Source organism: Plecotus auritus (assembly GCF_963455305.1).
Source record: "Plecotus auritus genome assembly, chromosome: 1".
Taxonomy (NCBI): Eukaryota; Metazoa; Chordata; class Mammalia; order Chiroptera; family Vespertilionidae; genus Plecotus; species Plecotus auritus.
In genome coordinates this window covers 33,236,874-33,247,702 of record NC_137770.1, presented here as the reverse complement: position 1 = coordinate 33,247,702, position 10,829 = coordinate 33,236,874, and positions in this window count along the sequence as shown.

The following is a 10,829-nucleotide window of genomic DNA, read 5'->3' as shown; positions in this document are numbered from 1 at the left end:
CAACAGCTGTATGAGAATCTCCAACTGCATCATTTGCTTTACTTGTGCAGCAGCCCTGGGGAATGCTAACTGGGGCCTTGGAGCTTCAGTCAGCAGGTGAAGAAACTGAGGCTGGGAAAGATAAACCTTGCTCAAGGTCCCACAGCACCGAACGGCAGGGCCAAGGTGCTGTTAAAGCAATGCTGCTTGCAGCGGAATGATACTGAGACGGACTCGGGGATAAGGTAGAGAGTAAAGAGCTCTGTGTCTGGCGCCAGCACACCAGGGCCAAAGCCCAGCTCTGTGGCTCCAGAGTCCCTCAGGAAAACCCAGTTCCCGCCCGTGTAAAATGCCGAGCAGCCACCCTCTCCCAGCCTCGCTGATGGCTGTAGGGCTCAAGCAAAACAGAGGAGGCATCCGTAACGCGATGTCCTGCTATACCCGCTGCCTTCCCAGAGAGGACCCATGATGCTGTCACTTCCTGATTTAAAGGGCAGAGTCTCAACAGAGGTTGGAAGCGACAGTTATACTCAACTCCACTCAGCTAGCAAACCCTGGGAGCCAGCTCAGCGCCTGGACCTGTGCCTGGTAGGCATCAGAAGGACCTGGGTGATTTGTCCTCATTTAAAGGGGCTCTGCTAAGCTGCAGCACAAGGAACAGCGCGAATGAACAACACAAGGGAGACGTCCTTTCCCATGAACTTCAAAACCTGGGCGGCGATGACTGGATCAATAGACTGTCATTTTGAAAACAGCCAAAGGACAGGAATATGACGATAATCCGCAGGGTGCATGACTTAACCAGATACAAATCATATCACACTGAAACAATTCCTTTCCATCACCAGATAGCTGGCTTTGGCTTGGGGCCACAAAAAGTAGATTTAGAGGAATATCGAACCTCCATGAAGAAATAGCTCTTACTTCAGCTTTCTCTGACCCAAACTTGGGGAGGCAGCAAATGCACTCATTCTTCTAAATTGGGGGAGGGGGTAGGAAAGGGGAAGAGAAACGGCCTCACCGTTGGAATTTGCTTATCTTGAGAACAAGGCTGAGTTCACCCCCTTCCTGCCAAAGGTGAAATTCTCCCATTGAGGCCAGGTTGTCCTGGGCTGCTGAGCCGGAGGAAGAATGTGTATTGATTGAGTTCATGCATTTTACAAGGAGAGACGTGCCCTCAATTGCTCAGAATCTCTTTTATGGTGTAACTCTTTCTTATCGCAGAGTATCTTATTTTTGAGCATCAGCCTTTGGAGCCTGGTGGTCCTCTGTTGCCTCGGGCAAGGATCTTGTTTTCCTAAACCAGATACTGTACCAAGAACACTTAGAGCAGCCCCCCTCCTCCACAGGCTCCCTTCCCTGGCCCAGCCCTGACCCAGGGCGAGACCTTGAGGACTATTCCAGTCCCGGGGTGCAGTGCTCCCGCTCAGCCCCTGGGTACCAGATGTAGCCTGGCCTCGGGGGTCACTGCGGGTGTGTGCCAGGGCTGATTGTTTAATCTTTGCTGTCTGTCTGATATAGGAGTAGGAGGATCTGTCAGATGGGGTTTATCTTGCCTCACTAATAAATGCAATAAAACCTTGACGGATCATGGTTGGTAGCACTGGAGGCTGATAAAATGTCCACCAGCCTTGAGGGTCTGGTCTGCCAGGTGGTACTTACATGATTATCTGTAGTTTATGAGCGAGTCTTATCCTTCATTCTCTCACCGACAGTTATTGAGCACCGATCGTGTGCCAGGCGCTGTGCTAGAAACTGCTGGTATGAATACAATTAAAAGACAGCTCCAGCTCTTCAGGCCCAGAGTGTGGAAGGGAGGACACACACACCATCACACACGGTGCAGTGTGATGGACGCAGATTCAGATGTTGCAGGAGAAGTGGGAAACTGCTTTCCAGGGTCAAAAAAGGCTTCCAAGAGGAAGATTGTTTATCTGGGTTGCCAAGGACTCAGCCAGTGCTTCTCAGGGGCTTTAGGCTGGCAAGCTACCAGGTGGGAGGTGAACCACATGGACTGAAGGTGGGTGGGGGAGTGAGAGACCCTTAAGGAAAATCAAGGTGTTGTTACTAAAAAAAAAAGTGTGTGTGTGTGTGTGTGTGTGTGTGTGTGTGTGTGTGTGTTGGGGGTCGGGGGGCGGGCGGGAGAAGGACGGCATGCCAGGCAGGCAAAAAACTATAGCAGAATTTTACCTGTTGAATTTCCAACAAGATGTAATTCCTCGAGCTGGAAACCTGGATCACAGATTGCCTTGACTCCTCCATGGCAAGTGGGAGCCCAGGAGAAACACTTGCTGTGGAATCAGCTGGGCCCGTCAGCTGTGGGTGACCTTGGGAAGCAGCTGTCCACACCGACTTGCCTGGGGAGAGGCCGGGGAGCTGTCCAGGAAGTCTCCCACCTCTTTTGTCCCTCTCACTGGCTCTCCCTGGGTGCCCCAAGGACCGCGAGCGCCTTGTACCTTTCCACCAGGGGCGCCTTCACTGTCTTGCGGGTTGGGCGCTGTCCTGGAGCTTAGCTGGGTCCACTTCCTGATTAGTCCCTAGTTCTCACCAGCTGCTTCAGCTGAGGGGGCCACACCTGGCTGCATGAGGATTCCCCTCATGTCTCAAACGCCGTCCGATTTATGGAAGTTGCTGCTATGGAAAGCCGCGGAACTGTACTTGTCATTAAAGTACACCTCAGCCCAGCCTGCACCCTCTCCAATCTGGGGCCCCTCAGGGGACGTATGACTGCTGGTTTGGGATCAGGCCAAAACAGGCAGTTGGACATCCCTATCATAATCCGGGACTGCTGGCTCCTAACTGCTCACCTGCCTGCCTGCCTGATTGCCCCTAACTGCCCCCCCACCAGCCTGATCACCCCTAGCTACCTCTGCCTGCCAGCCTGATCGCCCCTAACTGCCCCCAACTGCCACCCCTGCTAGTCTGGTCACCCATTAGTGCACCCCCGTGATGGCCTGGTTGCCCCCTACTGCCCCCCCCCGCTGGCCTGGTCACCCCTTACTGTCCCCCCCACCCCCCGCTGACCTGGTTGCCCCATGCAGCCTGCTGGTCAGTCGTTGGGTCGTCCCTCGCTAACCCCCCTGCCGGCCTGGTCACCCCACGCAGCCTGCTGGTCAGTTGTTCCTGTGAGGGTGTCATGACCAATTTGCATATTACCCTTTTATTAGTATAGATTATTCCAAGTGGTAAACTCAAGGCCTCACTAAGATACCAAACAGCCTGCTATTCTCCTCTGGCCAATGCTTAGCAAAGGGAGCAAGGCAGCTCAGAATGTGTGATGGACCAGACGCTTCTCTGTGGAACGATGTTGTGACAGCCTGTTTGTGAGCAGACTTCCATGGTGAAGAAAATTGATGGGGAAATTGCCAGCATCTCCCCCTGACAAGTTGGAATGATTATTATAGTAAAAAAATTAATCTGATTTGCTAGATCCTAAGAAAAGCCTCTAAGTGTGGACCCACGCAGAGTTCCAGAGAGAATCAAGACAAGATCCTTGGTTCTCATGCTGGGGAAGCAGAACATCTGAGCCTGAAGCAGGTAATAAAGGTAAGTTAGATGAAAATGTAGTGCAGAGCACACAGGACCCACAGGGTGCTGCGTGGCTAGCTGGTGCACGAGGGACAGAGAGTGGTGTGTGAGGATGAGGACAGAGGTGTTGTTAGGAGCCAAGTCAATGGAGCTGGAGGTGTAAGGAGACACAGTGAGTAGCCAAGATGGCCACCTCTCTGGGTCCCTCAGAAGCAGAGGTCCAGGCTGGGCAAAGAGGAAGAGAGGTGGCAGGGGCTTCATTAACCCAGAGCAGTCATTTCCCCATATCAACGCCCTCTTGGGATTTCACAGACTTCGCTCTGGCACTTGGCAGATTCTAACATCTCCTAACGAACCCTTCAGGAAAGAGGTCTCCGCTTTAGGAAATCATTTGTCTGTTATGGGAAAGTTGCCTGTTTGTATGCCCCAGGCTTTCTCTCGGAGTGAATGGGGAGCAGGAGTGGACAGAAGTATCGTGCGAAGAACACTGAACTCCAGAGGGCCTCACCTTCGATCGCGGACAAGTCACTGAAACTCGCAGGGTCTCGGTTTTCTCATTTGTAAAATGGGGCGAATTCTCAGTGTGAGTCTCTGACTCAAAAGGCAACACTCCAGTGGGAGAGCTTTGTCAACTCCAGAGTCGTTACTGCAAACTGAAAAACGAAAGTTCTCTGGTGTAGCTCTCCGCTCACTAGTCCTTTGAGCCCTGCGTCCTCATCTGTAAATGGAGGTAATGACAGCACCTGCCCCGCAGGTCATTCTGCAGAGGAAACGAGGCAGGCGTGGGGGGTGTCTGATATGCAGCCGGCTCCGCATGGGTGCAGAACCCATGTTAGTTCCTCCTCTTCTCCCGGCGGTTCAAAGCTTGGTCGTAAGGAAGGTTTGAAGCCATGATGGCAAAAGACCCATTATAAACACCATGGTGACCGTGACCTCTAGAAAGGATCCAAGAATTAAAAAGCATGTGGTCACCTGTTCAGTCCAGCCATTCACAGATAGATATCTTTAAAGACACAGTTCTTTAGCAAGTCGTGGTGCAGACAGCAACATACCTTGATCTCTCCCGCCACTTTCTGGGCCTTTGATCTGGGCAAACAAGGAGCAAGTGACAAAAGGTGTGGAGCCAGCAGAGAGGACCCTCAGGGGCTTGCCCACCTGTGCTGCGAAGGTGGCCCTCTGTGGTACAGCAGCTGCATCACTGAGGACTGGAGACGATGCCAAGTGGTCCTGCAGCCTGGAGCTCCATGGGACGGGTGACCGAGTGCTGAGTCCTGTGCCGAGCAGGCCAGAAACCCCGGGTTGTTTTCAGCTGCAGCACCGGCCAGCGCTGAGCACTGGCTCAGGAAACCTCAGGTTATCCAGCACCGAAGCTTGGTTTGCCTTTCTTGGCCATTTTCTTGGAGTCTTTGAGGCTTTCTCTGCCTTTTGAGATAGTCTTGATCAGGGGTGGGCAAACTTTTTGACTCAAGGGCCACAATGGGTTCTTAAACTGGACTGGAGGGCCGGAACAAAATCATGGATGGAGTGTTTGTGTGAACTAATATAAATTCAAAGTAAAGGAGCGGAGGGGAGAGCAAGAGAACCGGATAGAACAGCCGGATCCGGCCCGAGGGCCATAGTTTGCCCAAGGCTGGTCTTGATTCTACCCACCTGGTCCCATTTCTTTCTCCATCACTCAGCTGTGTGGGCTACACTCAGCGTTTCACCCGCAGGTTTTTCTCTTCTCTTTTCACCGCCCACAGGCAATTCTGCCCACCACCGTGACTTCCACCATCACACCACTCTGGTATTCAGCTTTGTCTCTCCAATCCCCGCCTCTCTCCTGAGCTATATGCCCTAATCACCAATTGTCCACTAGACAGGCTCCCTTGTATGTCCCATATACACCTCATATCTAAATACCCCAGACCACACGCAGTATTTCTCCTGCAGGTTGGACTACATTTAGGAGCCAGATTGCATGCTTCACAGGGTGGCATTTCAGGTGAATAGAGCACAGTGTGTGGCCATGAAGCACATTCCTGGAGATTCCATTGTCACTGGGAGGTAAGTACAATACTATAGAATGAAATGCAAAATCTGTATTAAAAACTAAGGTGGAACTTAAGATTTTAAAGAACATGTGTCTGCAGGGTTTGTCTCAGACTATGCCCTCAGTTCTTGTTCTTCCCATAAAGGACCTGAGTTACCTGGAAGTAGAGCATAGGCATGCGAAGTCACCTATAGGAGAGAGAAGGAAGGGTTCCCAGCCAGCAGGCCTGGTTGTCATGGACTGAATGTGTGCGCTGGGGTTGATCAGCAGTGGAGCCTCAGAAAAAGGAGTGTATTTCCATGCACTAACCAAGACAGGGGGTGCCTTGCTCAGCAGACTCCAGGAATGCGTAATGTGGAGATGGGGTGTGCAGGTTCCCACACCGTTGACAAGAACATATAATAGTAAGTTGTAGGCTGCAGGGAAAATTTTTAATTTTTCCTCTTAGTATCCGCTCACCCCATTTTATTAGTAGCCCCATTAATGTTTGAGATTCACCTTCCCTCATTCTAAGGCCACATCTTTTAGGTATGGTCTGATCCCCAACTTACTGGGTAGACCATGAGATGAGCCTAGGCTAGTCAGCACGCTTCATCCCCTGATTGCAGTGTGTAAATCTTAGAACTTTGCAGGTCCCCCAGAGAAGAGGCTGTGTCCTTACCTAGTTTTGGAGTTGTGAGTGTGAGGCTGGTGCTGCTGCAGCCACTTTGCCACCCTGTGGAGAGAATTTGTCTGGGAATGGAGTCAACCATGAGGAAGCAGGGGCAGGGAGATGGAAAGAGAAAAACTGATTCCCTTTAAGCTCCTGCATTAAGTCATGCCTGGGGTCAGCTCTACTGACTATCAGTTGTACGAACCAGTAGATCCCTTTTTGCTTAAGCCAGTTGGATTGGGTTTCTGTCACTTGCAACCATAAGAATTCTAATGGCACTTACACATCAGGCCATCTAAGCCTGAGGGCAACTATACATTTGTTTCTTCTCATGTTCCTTGATTTCATTTCATTATTATCAAGCTGCCTTCTGATTACTGTTGATTTTCCAAGTAGATCTTCCCAGGGAGAGTGAATGTACTGATCACATATGTTCATAGACTTTTTCCATCTAAATAAGAGGTTTTGAAAATGATTGTAAGGAAGTAAATGGGATTTCTGATTTTATAATTTGGTCATTAGAGAAGGAACAAATTGGTTTCTGGCTTAAAAGATCGAGAGTCAGATTCTGGACTGTGGAAAACCGACCAGAGTAGTAGTTGTAGGCTGTGGGCCTCTTCCCTTGAAGAACAACCTGATAATAATGTGTGGCTGCATGGATGTCAGAATCCTTTTACATCCTGTCCTTCAAGAGTCATCTGACATGTCTCCTCTTTTCCCATTCCTTCAATAATTATTTACCAACCACTGGGTGCACTTAGTGAATAAAACTGATAAAAGGCAGCTTATATCCTAGCGAGGGGAGGCAGACAACAGACAAGATAAATACACAATACAAACAGTAATAAATATTTGGGGGGACTGGGATGTTTTAGACAGGGTGATCAGAGCAGCGAATCTTGATCAAAGACCTAAGGAGAGTGAGGAAATAGCCGAGCAGTCACCAGGTAAAAGCTCCCAGTAGAGGGAGCAGCCAGTGCCAAGGTCCTGGGGCAGGAGCTGACCTGGCAGGTCTGGTGAGGGCTAAACTACAGGGGATGAAGTTAAAGAGGAGACCCAGGGCATGGGCGCATGTGAAGTCAGAGTGAGGGTGTGTGAGGTGGGAGCATTTGAGGGCTCTGAGCAAAATAGCAGCATGATCTGACTCACATTTGGGCAGGATCCCTCTGGTTGCCCTATTGTGGATGGATTACAGGGGCTATGGGCAGAAGCAGGACACCAGCTGGGAGGTGGTGGTGGCCAGAAGAAGAATAGAGGCTGGCAAGACAGGATTTGCTGACTGACTGGATCCAAGGTAATGACTGAAGGATAGCCCTGGGATTTTGTTTTATGAATGCATGCATGTAGGTAAATATTCATGTATACATATGCATGTAGGTAAATATTCATGTATACATGTATGTATGTGTGTGCATGTATGTTTGTATTTAGCCTAAGTACCAATACATCAACTTTGTGTTACAGTGAATCCTTATTTTGTGGCATGCTCAGATATTTGAGAGAGAGAGAGAGGGAGAGAGAGAGGAAGAGAGAGAGAGAGAGAGAGAGAGAGAGAGAATATCACTCATGACTCTCCAAGTGAATGAAGAGCATGATTCCCCAGGGAAGGACAGAAATGGTTTGAACAACAATTTGGTCTACCCCAGTACCTACCTCCAATGGTAGAAGGGCTTTAAGAAGCACTTAGTGTGGCATCTTGGCACACAGTGAGAGCTCAAAAATGATGGCTGTTACTACTATTGACTGGCCACAGTGCCCAGAAGGCAGCCTCTTCTCTAGGAGATCTGCAAGGTTCCTTCCACTGGGCTGTGGGCTTCTTTAGGGTGAGTGCTTTTGTCATATTTGTTTACCCCCAATCTGTGTGGGAGACATTCCTGCAGGGAGAAGATTGTGTGACAAAATGGAAAGAACCATATGACTGGGACTGAGCAACTCTCCTTTGGGAACCCCACTGAAAGTGCTGAACAAGGAAAGGGGCCGTGTTTCCTGACTGGCTGGTGACTCAGGCAAGCGGTGCAGCGGTGGGAGAAAAGCTCAGGACCAGTGTTTGGTGGGGCAGACCCAAGGGAGATCAGGGCTCTGGGTGGGTGGACTGGGCATTGTAACAGGAGCATGAGTGGGTGATCTGCAGTAGCATGGAGCAGAGCAGAGGCCAGCCTTCTGGAGGCAGTTGGCAGTGGCAATGGCCATGAAGAACATCCAGGTTGGCAGCCTGATAGAATGAGGTGCACCAGGCACGAGTCACTAGCTAGGGACACCAGATAGTGGATAGAGGACAGGACAGAGACTGGAGGAGACTCCGATGACACATGGAAACAGTGTAATCCAAAGGCCCTTCATCCCTTTGGAGATTCCTTAAGAATCTTCCTTTGGAGATACAAGAAAGCGGAAGGCTAAGATCATGCAACAGGGTAGGTAGTAGACATTGATCTAGAGGACATACTGCGAACTATTAAAGTGACCTTGCCTAGGATAGGATCTAGGGGACTTTTTGGTTTATAAGTGTTGTCTCTATAGGGCAGATCTGTTGATAACAACTAGTCTCCTCTGTTCTCTAGGGGTATTAGTAATGCTAAGGTGGTTATTTTCTGGTTCCAAAGCTCTTCTTCATTGTCTTCTCTTTAGCTCTGTTGTTTGTTGATGTCCCATACTGACCCATGTCCCTTGCTGGCCCCTGCTGTTCAGTACTGTATTGGTTGCTCCTCTACATCAAAGCTTCTACAAGGATTGTTGTATACTCTCACACTGTCCCCAACTATTTGTAAAGATGAGGCTTCAATATGCAGGGTGGGGCAAAAGTAGGTTTATAGTTGTGAGTATGTGAAACAATTTATTATTATATTATTATTTATTATAGTATTTTTCCATATGAACAACTGCAAACCTACTTTTGCCACACCCTTTACATGGGCTTCTGACTCAATTGAATCACCTTAATCAATTTGGCTTTTAAATTTTCTTTTTTTGTGAGATCTATTGTCTTCTGATTACAAAAGAAATAACATGCTCATTGCAGAATGCAATTAATTTTCTAGAGCTGTTATTTTAAGTTTGCATTCACAGGGAATGCCCATCCGGGCAATTTGGGAGATGCTGGAGGGGCATCTCCTTGAATGCAAATGCATTCTGTGTAGCCTTTGCTGGCGAAAGGACTTCTGGTGAACCACGTGTTCACAGCTCAGTGCTGCCTGGACAACCTTTCTCGTTGTGCTAACATCCTGTCTCTATCATTGCTTTATTGTCCCTCCCTTTCAAACATGCTTTTAGCAACAACAGCTGGAATGAAAGGCACTCACTTACTAGGAAATATGGTCTTGCCCAGGCTTTGCTGCTTACTTGTTTCATGCTCTTCACTTGCACAGTTCGCATGTGATTTGAAGGGCTACTTCATCCTATATAATAAAAGCCTAATATGCTAAGTGTCTGGTTGTCCGATCAACCAATCAAAGTGTAATATGCTAAGGCCATTCAACTGCTCACTATGACGTGCACTGACAACCAGGGGAAGATGCTCCGACTGGTAGGTTAGCTTGCTGCTGGGGCCAGCAGATCGGGACTGAGTGAGACAGGCCAGACATGCCCTGGAGCCCTCCCACGGTCCCTCCCTGGCTGGCCAACCTCCCGCGTCCCTCTCCAACCCTGATTGTGCACCAGTGGGGTCCCTCAGCCTGGCTTGCACCCTCTCACAATCCGGGACTTCTCGGGGGATGTTGGAGAGCCGGTTTTGGCCCCATCCCACAGGCCAGGCTGAAGGACCCCACTGGTGCACGAATTCATGCACCAGGCCTCTAGTTTATGTATGATTTTGTAGTTCATTGTGTGCTGACTTTTGGGGTGCACTCTTTGGTTTTTGAGTATGTACAGCTATTACACTTATATTCATTTGGTTAGAGTGGGAAGAATTAGCTAACAAAGCCCAGCTGCTATTGCATGGTACACATTTTCCTGTACCCTTTTCCTCTGCCTGCACTCATTAAGTACTGTGGGCCATATACATGAAGATTACCTGTCCTCATAAATGCCATGGAGAAGAGAATAACATTTATGGAACATCCAGTCTGTGTCACTTATATCTTCTGTGACTCAAACCTCACTGCAACTTTGAGAAAAGTGCTGTCCCTATCTTATAGGTCTCCATGGTAGATGCACGAAGAAACTGGGACTCAGGGAGTTAAGCACCTGCCCAGGAAGTTTGAGTTCGGTCACCACAGTTGCTGTGACTTTGGATAAATTTTTCAATACTATTTCAGGGCTAGAGCCAGAAAAATTGCAACTCAAGGAGAACAAGTTAAATTGCTTAATTGTTAATTGCAAAGACCAAGATGTTGATTTTCTGTCCAGATTATTTTTTTTCAGCTCGTTCTCAAATCTACTTTTTCCTCGTAAACAACCGACCAGCCAGGTGCCCGGGGATTGACATACGGCTGGGAGCAGATTGATGTGAGCACAGACAGCAGAACCCAAGGAAAACCTACTGGCTTGGCTGATGGGGTGACAGCTTGGTAATGGGCCTCTGAGAGTGTATGTATGAATTAAGCACCTTTCATTTCCTTTACTGCAAAAACATCAATTAAGCTTGAGTAATCCATGGGTTTCCCCCATTTTCAGGCAGAAGAAAATCAGCACAAATTGGCTCGA